The sequence below is a fragment of the Dromiciops gliroides genome, chromosome 1, assembly GCF_019393635.1.
Source record: "Dromiciops gliroides isolate mDroGli1 chromosome 1, mDroGli1.pri, whole genome shotgun sequence".
Lineage (NCBI taxonomy): Eukaryota > Metazoa > Chordata > Mammalia > Microbiotheria > Microbiotheriidae > Dromiciops > Dromiciops gliroides.
In genome coordinates this window covers 644625961-644638658 of record NC_057861.1, presented here as the reverse complement: position 1 = coordinate 644638658, position 12698 = coordinate 644625961, and the positions used below count along the sequence as shown (strand labels likewise).

The following is a 12698-nucleotide window of genomic DNA, read 5'->3' as shown; positions in this document are numbered from 1 at the left end:
AGGAAAATGCCTGCCTTGTCTGCCTATATGGAATCATTGAATTTAGAGGTAAAAAGGACCTTTGATATCTAGGTTAGAGGTCTTAAAACTTTTTCATTTCAGTCTGGTTAGCCCATGAAACTCTTCTCAGAATAATGTTTTTCCATGTAAAGAATAAAATATATAGTATTACAGAGGAAACCAACTATATTGAAATACAGTGATCAAAAAGCTTATTATTCAAAGTTTATAGACCCCAGTTTAAGAACCTCTATTGCCCTCATTTTATAGATGAGGAAACTGATCCCCAGATGGTTTTAATGCCTAAGGTTACCCAGGTTTTAAGTAGCTGAGCTGGACTGAACCCAAGCCTGAATCCACATCCAAGGTTCTTTCCAGTTACCCCAAAGAGTTAGACGATAGGCTCTTGTTGTTTCGCAGTCAGAAATGGACTGCTAATGAAGAGGTTAGAACCACTTATGATGTGTCAAGGTCTCCTCTTAGGCCTGAGTTACAAATCACTTCCAGCCAGTCAAAAATTAGCAGGGTACAAACTAAAAGCAGTTTTGGAAAACGTTGTAAATATCATATGCAACTCCTATTTGCATCACCCATTCAACAGCTTCACCTCCTGACACCCCCAGTATATTCTAATTAATATTCAGAGTGTTTGGAAGTTCATTGAATTAAAACACTGCTTTGGAGTTCTGTTATTGCAAAATATTAGCATAGGGCTCTGAATGCCCTTTGTATGTTTAGAAATTGGTTGGTAAATGCAGTCATTCACTCTCATTTTTTCATAACCTCTTGCAACTGTGTACCATGATTTTTTTCTTTGCCTTCTTATGCTGTTGAGTTTTGCTTAAATTTAAGTTTCCCTGCCCCCTTCTTTTTTAATATATTGATGTACCTTTTCCTTAGCACACTGGCCTCCTGATCTCATCTCCATCTTTCTGTTTAATACCTTTATTTCACCAGAATCATTTTCCTTGGAACAAATACATTTAAGTAATATGTCCTGAAACAAATATACACTCCCAGCCTTAAGAAAGCCAGGTCATCCTAGAGGAATTACCTCTAAGATAGAAGGAAAAACTGCAATTAAATAACAACCTTCTGACCCTGAAATATAGTGCATATCCTGATAGCTGATAGCCAGATGCTTATAGTACATCATACTCCCCATACTATTCTTCCCATCTGAACATTTATGAAGGCAAAGCACTTGCTAGACATAAAATGCACTACCTTTTAATCAGGAACTGCAAAATGTGATTGAGGCAAATCAAAGCTGAACTGAAAAAATTGAATTCACCTTGTAATTACAGCCAAGCCTAAAAAAAGAAGGCTTCTTCAGAATGTAATGGTTCCCAAGGGTGCTTTCAATAGAGCAGGTTAATTTATACTTACAATATCTGGCCGTGGCTGATCGATAGCTCTGGGCCAGCAATGACTTGGAGCAGAGGCAGTAGCTACAGTAAACAGACACGTCATGCCAACTGACACAATTCCTTGCCATTTTGTACTTTATTTGCTGTCTCATCTCTATTAGTTTCTGGCAACTGTATATTGGAGGCTAAGGACACTGATTTTTTATCTTGTTCAGTTATCTGATGCCTCTTATAAATGCAATCTTTCTTCTATAAAACCTCATGTGGGAAATGACTTAATTAAAATAAATGCAACAAATCATAACTTCTCATTGTTGGCAATAAGTGACTGCTTTCACCTACCATATTCTCCTTGAATCACATACAATTTTTATTTTTCTAAATCAAGCCATAAAGAATCACTGGAAATAAGTTTTTATTACCTAGAAAATATCATACTTTTAATATGCCTAGTAAATTTAGTATACCATTCTTTCAGTTTTCCTTTGTAGGAGCAATATTCCATTTGGCTCTTCATGACCACTGGAGTGGTGTGCTATTTCCTTCTTCGAATCATTTTATAGATGAAAAACTAAGACAAACAGAGTTAAGTGACTTGTCTGCAGTCATATAGCGTGTATCTGAGGGCAGATTTGAACTCATGAAAATAAATCTTTCTGATTCCAATCCCAGTGCTCTATCTACTGTGCTAACCAGATGCCTATAATATATATTGTAATTTTGTCCAGAAATGGGTGCATAATATTTATCATTTGAACATCTGATGCCTCACTATTTTCCTCAGGAATCTTCTGGAGGTGTTTTTTTTAATTGTTAAGAAATATTCAGGGGCAGCTAGGTGGTGCAGTGGATAAAGCACTGGCCCTGGATTCAGGAGTACCTGAGTTCAAATGTGGCCTCAGACACTTGACACTCACTAGCTGTGTGACCCTGGGCAAGTCACTTAACCCTCATTGCCCCACTAAAAAAAAAGAAAAGAAAAGAAAAAAGAAATATACAAAGAATATCATAGCAAAAATGATTAATATTCATCTTATTGGCTTTCATGATAATAGACTGCACCTCAATCAATTGTCATGAAGATCAAATGACAATGTTTATAAAGCTATTTGCAAACTTCAAATAATGGGAACTGCTGTTACAACTGATTAAAATATGGGTTAATAAGATTCTTTCTGAGAAGAATCTAACACAACTCACTAAAAGCTAACATCTCCAACCAAAAGTCTTCCTGAGAACCTGAAGATACTATCTTATCAACATAATGTTGCTTCTTGAGGCAATGCTGACTTCAGCGTGCCAAAAACTTGATGTTAGGGCTGAGTTCATAGAACTAGAGATGACCTGAGGCTGGTTTGCTTCTTGAGCAGTGCTGATTAAAAGGAAAAAGCCTGAGCTGACTAAAGAGAAGAAAGTGACATCTTGAGTCTTTTGTATTAGGTTTCAGCCCAGCATTTTTGTGGTTGTTGAAATGCAATGAGTCCTGTGCTTCTTGTCTCCCACAATTTAAAATGGATGATAGTTTGGGGATTATTCTTAAAAAGGAGAAACTGTTCAACCTCTAAGAGTATACATTCCTTAATGTTTCTTCCTGAGCCCCAATTTGTTTTCCATTTTTGGTGTGATAAGATGTTGTATTTGTATGGGGGGGGGGGTGTAAATGGATCAAGGAAGCAGGGAAATAGCTGGTAGAAGGAATTGTTAGCTGCCAGATATGGTATTTAGACCAGTAAGATTACCTCAGTCAACAGAATAGTAGACTTCAAAAAGAACAAAGACTAAAATTTGGTTTTAAAAAAGTAACAAACTGAAAAATGAATACTTGATAATTCATTTCTTTGCACATTATGTGTCTGGTAGACTTGGTATTCAGAGCTGAGAGAGATACAGAGTTTACATCAGAAAATTCTTGTCTTCAGGGAGTTTAGTCTAGTAGGTGGATATAACACCCATATAGATAATGATTATACATAATAAATTATATTGTCAGAGAGGTACAAAACAAAGTGCTTTTTGAGATCCAAGTAGGGATCAGAGAAGACCTTGCTGTTCATGTTGGACCTTAATGGGTGAATATGGATCACAAGGCCAGAAGATTCTAAGAAAGATGGTGGGGAGGTACTTCTCTTCATTTATTCTTTATGTGGAGTTGTTCCATCTCACTGTGGATTAGTTATAGAAGTCATCCTTCTAGTGATTGAGGGTTAATAGAATAAAGGCTTCTTTCTAATTTTCCAATGATGGGTAAAGGCACTTAAGAGGTTGGAGAGTAGCCCCCTTTGTAAAATTTAAATTCATCACTGACCTCACATGTTACCCCAGTAGTCATTAGGTGCCATGTCAGCAAAATGTCCAAATACTGTCACAATACAAGCAAGGACAAGGAGTGCTTCCTGTCAGAATTCAGTGGAATAACTGTCCAAGATGTCAGAAACATATCAGCTATTACCTAAGTTAAAAAATGGCACTTAATGCCTAAAGAGGGGGGAAAGGTCTGGTCTGACAAGCTGTTAGCAAGGGAACTCTGTTATTTTGCATAGATAATGATCTGTATTGCTATTCTGGATTATGTTCTCTGACAAAAACAACAAATTCTGCATCATCTTAAGATAGTTCACTTAGCCTAGTGGAAGTAATAATAATATAGTAGCTATGCAATATGACCTGAGTAGGCAAATGCAACACATTTTCCATATCCTCACATAAATCTTGGTATGCAGGTGCTGGCCCTCTTTTACAGATAAGAAAACAAGCCCAGAGTCACACAGCTAGTAAATGCCTGTGGGAGTATTTGAACTCATGTCTTCCTGACTCCAGGTTCTGTTTTCTATCCACTGTGGCACCTAGGTACCAGTATCTTTATTGAAGAGACTTTTAAAATAAGTCAATATCTTTATTTAATAAGCTCTTAACATATAAACAAACACACAAACACGCACACAGGCATGCACACACCAAATCCATGAAGGGAAAACAGGGAGAAATGCATTATGGCACCCAGGAACTATAGAATTTATCTCCAGCTGAGCCATGTTGTGGCAGAGGGAGACAAGAATTGGTGGCAGTGATAGCATAATAGTATCCAAGGGCTAATAAATGACCTCAAGCTATTGTTATCAGGTATGGTTTACTTCATTGACCCTTGTTAGGGATGTTGATCACAATGGGTGGTCACTGTGAAAAAAGTAGTAACAGAAAGTTAGACATTTACCTTTCTGTAAAACAGTCACTTAAAAAAATCTTCCAAACACTTAATTTAAGGCCCAACCAAAATGTATTTCGGTTAAAAAGAAATCAGACTGGTTGTTATATATGAATCTTTCCCCAAATAGAAAATATTCCCACTGGTCTGGTTTCTTCAGATCACTGGTGCTGATATCTACTAGATGCAGGTGCATCATTTGTATACTATATACTAGCTAAATACTAGAATGAATGGTTTGCAAAACTTTGCCAGTCAAGAAACAAAATGTGAGTGCTGATCAATGTGGGTACTTTATTAGCTGAATTGCTTTAAATGCATGTGAAATAAGAGGGACTCGATGTGTGATTTCATTGGTATAGGGAATTCCTGGATGGAGAAACTCCCTCTATAACTGCAGATCAACACCTTCTCTGCAACTGAAAATCTTAGAGAGTTACCAAGAGTACTGAGACGTCAACTTGAAATAACTGAACTGTAATACTAAGGGCTATCTGATTATGAAGGACTCTTCACATCCTCATGTTTTGATAGAACCCTCTGACTTCATATTTTGTACTTAGCTGAATTTTTAAAAATGAAAATGCTCCTCTATAGATCACTTGGCACAAAATGAAGAGTTTCAGTTATTTTAAAGAATCTATTTAATAAACTATTTTAGAGAACTGATACTTTAAAAGGGATAGTTGGTTATCTTTTCAATTCCATTGGGTTAGAAAATGGTTTGTAGATCAGGTGAATTACCCAAAGTCTACTCAAAATATGATCTGGGGGCAGCTAGATGGCGCAGTGGTTAAAGCACTGGCCCTGGATTCAGGAGGACCTGAGTTCAGAGCCGGCCTCAGACACTTGACACTTACTAGCTGTGTGACCCTGGGCAAGTCACTTAACCCCCATTGCCCCGCAAAAAAAAAATATGATCTGTACTTTAAAGGATATAATTAATAAACTCAGAATCCTTTATTCAATTACTTGTCTTTATCACTATTCTTGCTAAACAAGAAGGCATGAAATCATCGTCAAGGTGGCCCATATCCAGGTCTATGTGAACTTAACATTTTTGCCTGGTGGTTGAATCTCTAAAATATGTCTTGATTAAGACACAAATTAGCAGAGAGAGAAGTAGTGAGGTTATCAGGAACCACAGTGTGGAGTCAAGTCTTCTTTTCCACCCAGGGACATTAGACAAAGGCACCGAAATGGTAGCACCTTGTTTCCTTCCTCATTCATGCCTCATTCCAGGTTTCATAAACACTTGACTGATTTCTGGCTTCATGACTCCTAGCTTCTGCCAATAACAATTTTACCCTTTATGAATTTCCTGCAAGCCATCTTTCCATTGAGTTGCAACTTCTGGATATTTCTAATTCCATTTGTTGCATGTTTCTCAATATAAATATGATCTAACTCCAAATTACATAATTTGAAAGTTGGAAGAGACACCATGGCAACCTAATTTAGTCTAACCCATATGTATATTGACAAGTGGTTGTCCAGGCTCTACATGAAGATGTCTGAGGAGAGGGAGCATAGCATTTATCAAGGCAGGTCATTCCAATTTGGGGTTTTCATTAAATTTGCCTCTTTGCAACCTATTGTTCTGCTTCTGCTCTCTGGAGCTGAACAGAATAAGTAACATATCAACTGTGTGGTCTTTGGTAAAGGATCATCAGAATTGATCAATTGCCATGACCATATGAAAAAGGCCATATGAAAAGTGGCCTGAGAAACATTCAGATCTACATCTGGATCTTTGATGATGTCTCTATATTTGATGATGATTATTGTGTGTGTATATGTATACATGCATGCATATACATATGTGTACATGCATACATATATGCATGTGCACATCTATATACCCATATATACATATACATATTTATATATATACACACACATGGCCTTAGCCATAGTAACTATAGGATTTTAGGGTTTGATAATTCCTTAAAGATCACATTGTCCGACTCCCTTCTTTTACAGATAAAGAAATTGGCTCAGAGTGGTGAGTTAAGTGACTTGCACCAGTAAGTGGCCATACAGCATAATATAGTACAGTAAGTGGCAGAACCAAGCTTAGGACCCAATCTTCAAATAGAAAATCTAGTCTTCTATTGGTATCCATAAAGTAACTAAAGATTAATTGCCTACTATGTGCCAAGCGCCATGTGATACAAAACCAAAAATAAAATAGTTTCTGCCTTCAAGGGATTTAAAATCTCTCAGAGGAAGCATTAATGAATTTTCATCTAAATTGTTCACGAAGATGGGAATACACCCACAGAATTATTAATTACCTACTATGTGTAAGACATTATATCAAAGTTCTTCCCATGAATTGGCTTCTTTTATTTTAGCTTTTCTCCAGCCTTCTCCCCTGTCATTCCTTCTTCCAAAAGTTAAGCTAACCTCCAGCACCAGTACCAGCACTGGCACCAGCAGAAGATGACCCTTAGCCACTAACTTACTTTCACCTGCCATGGTAAGAAGTAGTCCCATATCCAGGACATATTCTGTTGGTTGGAGATAATGTTAAATGCACACCAAATAGCCAATGGGAATTTTTTTTAATATGTAAACTTCACCTTGGAAACCACTGGCTTGAAATGGAATTTTTAATGAAACAGTTCGCAGAGCAGAACTGATTCTCACATTAAAAAAATAAATGCCTACTCCCATCTATTCTTTTCTGAAATATTTATTGCCATCTGGCACAAAGACAGGGGGTAAATATAATTGTGAGATGTTCTTCCTATTTTCCATTGTGGAGGCTTTTAATGGATTCATTTCTGATATGTGGACATTTTTTTTATATTTTAAAACTAAGTGGCTAGGGTGTGTAGTTTTTATGTCATTTAAGAAAAAGCACTGGGCTAGAAATCAGAGGATCTGGGTTTATAATCTACTAGTCTTGTGACCTTGGGTAATCAATCCACTGGGTTTCTCGCAGTTTTGATGCAATCACACATAAAGTTAGCACACACACACACACACACACACACACACACACACACACACACACACACACAAAACTTCCCACCCTTACAGGATCAAATTATACATATGTTCAAGAATTTTGTATTCTACAAAGTCCTCTCCAATGTCAGGATTTACAAGAGAATAGCTTCTAATTGCAGTGACAAGGAGCACCTCAGTTCAGTGTAAAAAGTACTCAAGCAGAGTCAGAAACCTAGGTTTGAGTTCTGATTCACTAGTGAATCTCCTGCAAGAGATTTAACTTCCTTGTTAAACTATAGTTGGCTCATCTGAAAGATGAGACTGATAAAACATATAAACCTACCTCACAAAGTTGTGAGAAAACTGTTTATAAATCTAAACATGCTACATAAATTCAGTGCAAGAAATAGTTAAGTTCTAACATTCATGCCTCATGTTAGTCTCATATAAGCATCATATCATTGTATATCTGCTGATGTATGTGTGCCCCCACTTGTTCTCTCTGTGTGTTTCCCTCTCAGCAAGTGACATTACAGAAATTTAAAACAGATAATATAACATCTGAAAATAAAATGGGGTGCCTGGGGTGCCTTTGTGAGGACACTAAGGATCTTCCTCTATAGACTTTATGACCGTGTAACGTAAAGGGAATTTCTGCCCAGCTTAGGTTAGATTAGATGCCTTTTGGGGGTTTATTCCCTTCTATTCTTTTTTTTTTGGCAGGGCAATGGGGGTTAAGTGACTTGCCCAGGGTCCCACAGCTAGTAAGTGTCAAGTGTCTGAGGCTGGATTTGAACTCAGGTACTCCTGAATCCAGGGCTGGTGCTTTATCTACTGTGCCACCTAGCCGCCCCCTATTCCCTTCTATTCTGAAATTCTATGATGTGGCTCCTTTTTCATCAAAATTCAGTTGTATTGAACAAAAATGGCACTTTGTATTCAGCCTTGGAGTGGTATAAGAACTTTCATGTCCAAAATTCTAATCTTACCATGTTACCTCATGTCTCTTACATAGCGGGTCTCTTATTTTCATCTTCTAGGCCCTGAGTGTTTTGGTGGGAACATATTCTGAATGATTCCTCCTAGATATTTAAAATTAAAACAAAGTCTTACTGTATTCTTCCATGCACCTGCTGTCAAGATAATGGAATGTGATAGATGAGATTTGGCAGATACTCAGGAGCCCACCTGAATGGATTACTGGCTGATTTGACTGGATTAGTAGTTGACTAGATTCTAAGCACATCTGTCTGGTACTTGAGAGTACTTAAGAAGGCATGGTTCTCAGAATCTAAAAAAAAACTTTGAACTTCTGGCCCAATCAACCAACCAGCTTGAAGAACCTCCCCATTCTGGGAGGGGACAGGAAGGAGGAAAGGGGAGCCTGCTCGAAGAGCTCTGTCTTTTTGGTTCCTGACTTGGTGGTGACGGCAGGAAAAGACAGAGAGGAGCTGAGGAAAGAGGCTTGTGGGGTTGTAAAAATTCTGTTCTCAATCTTTTTCTTTCTATATTTCAATAAACCCTTAAAAATCTAAACTCGTTTTATCAGTGATTTTAGTTAGTTTCCCCCAAAACTGGGGGAACAGATTAGAATCCACATTTAGAATTTTAAATTACACACTGCCTTAATGGAACAGGTAGTCAGCCACCTTTGAAAAATTGTCATAAAGTCTTCAGTCTTTCCTAAGCCTCCCTTTCCCCTCAAGCCTAAGTAACCCAATTGCTTTAAGATTAATTCCCTTTGATCATTTCGGTTTCAGCCCTTTGGAAATATGTTTACTGGCCTAATTTCATGTGAATTTGCCCAGCTATTTGGTTGAAGGAATTTAATACGTATGTATTTGTGTATGTATGTTGATAGATCTATAGATTAGATCTATAGAGATAGATATCTATACATATACATGTATAATATATACATATATGCATATTTGTGTGTATATATTCATCTACGATATTGATAAGTCCTTAACCCATGTGTATATGTAAACACATATGTTCCTATATTTGTGTGCATTTATTTATTTATCTCCATTTTGCAATCCTCAGAACTTTGGAGCCTAGTAGTTAGAGGAACTTTATAAAGAACTTGGAAAGTGAAGGCAAAATAAGCCATCATTTGTACCTTTCAGGTTTTTAGCTTTCTCGATTCTAAGCATTCCTGTATTATTGTCTCACATGTAGAGTGCATGGGATCTTACATAAATGACCTTTCCAGGAATATAATTTGCCACTTCATATTGTTTGGGAAGTTCAAAGTTATGCATCCTTGCTACTTTCATAATCCACTGCAGGAAGAATATCTTGGTGTCCCCTATCTCGGTGCCTTCAGGAAGCATGACAGCTTAAGAAGCATTTTAATTAAATGTCGCCAAAGGCCTTTATTCTTGCTGAGAAAATAAACAAAGCTTGAACCAACTCGAGCCAATAAGTTCTTTCTTTAAATGTTGTTTTAAAAAATTGTTTTCCACCCTCCACTGTTTACATATAACTGTTGGGGGCTTAAAAATACTTTCCAAAACATTCTTTTCTAGCTATGTATTTTAAATACCGTTACAGTCAGTCGGATCAGAGAATCTCTTTAAAGGAAGTTAAACAGTCAGCTTCATTTAAGGCATCACTGGACAGAGGAAATAATGGAGATTTCACTGGGTATCATTCTGTTGAAGATCATTCTTAAAGTTTCTCAAAGAGGAAGAAAAAAACAACCTCTTTTCAGACTTCCTATGACGACATTTGAAAATGGAAACATATGATGGAATAGACCAATGTCACAGGAAAAATATTTCTACTTTGACACCAGGCCTTTATTATATTCTCCAAATGAAAAATTATATAGAAAATAATTTATTTCATGATTTTACTTCACCCATTGCATATTAGGGAAAGAAGAGTTCTCTGGTATGGACTTGGAATCCAAAGACATGGAGTTGATTACTACTTGTGGACTTTAATTACTAACTGTTTGACTCTGGATAAATAAAGTATTTAACTGCTCCGAGCATCCGCTTTCTCATTTGTAGGGGAGAATAATAAACATACTATCTAATTCACACCATGGTAACCAAGGAAGTGCTATATAAACAGAAACACACAACTCTATAAGATGTATTATTGTTAAATAACATATGAATCAAATTTGTATGTCAACAAATATTAACACTGCTGACTCCATTATTTCAAGTATAATGTGCAATTTTATAATATCTAGGCATTTTTCTTTATCAACCTCTACCCATTTTAGACACTATGGAATGGAGAAAGAGATGGTAGAATTTGAGGTGGTCAATTTAGGCTATTTATTAGCTCTGTGCAGACAAAAAAAGGAGGAACCACTGGCTGAGATAAGATTGTTGGTATTTTCTGTGGGTTTCATGGCACTTTTCATTAGCATAGGCAATAGTTGTTGACTATACTTCTAATTGAGTATTCTTAATGTCCATTAGATTTGCAATGCAGAGTAGTTAGTATTTAACTTTCTTAGACATATCATCTTAGCCATTATGTTACAAAGCAGTTACTCTATAAATACTTGCTGAATTGGACTTTATGTTTATTTTTGGCCCAGTGCTGTAATTTATTTAGTATAGGGAGCTTCTGGTGTCGAAACTCCCTCTATCCGTGCTTATTGTCAACTCATTTGGAATTATAATTTTGGAGAGTCAATGGAGACACTAAGAGTTTAATAACAATAATCATGACTGACATTTTCATGAAAAGTGCTGCATATGAATTATTTTTCTTGTCCCATAACCTTGTGAGATAGATAGTTAAGCTATTATTATTCCCATTTACAGATGGAGAAACATGAACAAAGAGGTTAAATGATTTCCCCCATCATCACTTAGCCCATGTTCATAAGAAGTAGAACTTTAGAAAATACAAAAGAAAGTACTTTGCTTGTTTTAGCCTCTCAAGAAGTTAAAAAAAAATCATTGGGGGTTGGGGGGGGGAGGAAGTGTTCTAATTTGTAACCACAGCCTTTTGATTCTTTCATCCCTTTTTTCACCTGAGGTTTTCAGGGGGGAAAAAAGTATTTACTCAGTGGTTAGTAATTCTTTGGTGCTGACATTTCCAAATATTGATTAGTTTGTGTTAACATGATTTAGAAGGGCCATTTGCTTTATTATCCACTTTGGCTCATCTCAGCGTGCTCACATTTCTAGCACGGTGGAGGAGGAGCATTACAATTGTGGTTAACATTAGGCCATTAGAAAGTGATGGTTGTCCTCCAGTTGGGCTTTTCAGACACACATAGGTATATCATAATGACCACTAGCAGCTTCATCTTTTAGAATAAACGTCCGATGTGGTTATGGTTTTCAGTGTGTGTATTCCCTTGAGGGAAAGACTATTCTTTCTCAAACTCTTTCCAAATATTTATTTGGATTCCTTCTTTCTGTGCCTTTTTTTTTTCTTTGCAAATTAAATAGCCAAAACCAACACGTAAATCTATCAGTCAGTGGTCAGGATTTATGCTGGCAACAGGCAAAAGTCATTCAGTTCTTCTGGATCCTGCAGGCCAGTTTACTGCTATGAGTTAAAATCCTTACCTACAGTGACCTTGGAAAAGCGTGGGGGGAAGGAAAAGGAGAAGATAAACTTCTTGTTTACTTAGACTGTGAGCAAATTTTCCTGTTTTATATATTCAGGAAGATACTCCTAGTAAAGCTTTTCACCTTTTCAGCATTCCTAAAATTTCTTGAAGGCACAATGGTGGTCCCTAATATCTTCCTCATTTTTCCTTTATAACTGAAAAAGTCTTGTAAATTATAGCTTATTACGAAGTAAATGCTGAAGAAAAGCAGTTTATACAAATCAAAGTCTATAGAAACTGCTTTTAGTTGTAATAGAAGGAGCTGGCAGTTTTAGATAAAGCAAAAAGACCATAATCAAAAGAAACTGAGTATTGTGAATTCTTATTTCAGTTCAGTGAATGCAGAGGAAACCTGAAAGTTGTCAGGTTTCTGTTGCCATTTGCTGCTTAATGTAGTTTGCATTTTCAAAGCTTCTGCCTCTAATATTATGAACTGTTGTAGAGAAAGCATTCCAAATAATTAGTAGAAACTGAATACAATTTTATGAGAGAAAATAGATTATGAAATAAAAGGATTTAAACAAATTTTTGGCCCAGAGCTCCTTTTATTGAGAATTTCCTTCACTGATGC

At 36.6% G+C, this 12698-nt stretch overlaps 1 protein-coding gene across 1 annotated transcript in view; it reads left to right on the top strand.

The window, feature by feature from the left end:
* PTPRD (protein tyrosine phosphatase receptor type D) overlaps positions 1 to 12698 on the top strand; it is a 2680207-nt gene that overhangs the window by 2135705 nt on the left and 531804 nt on the right.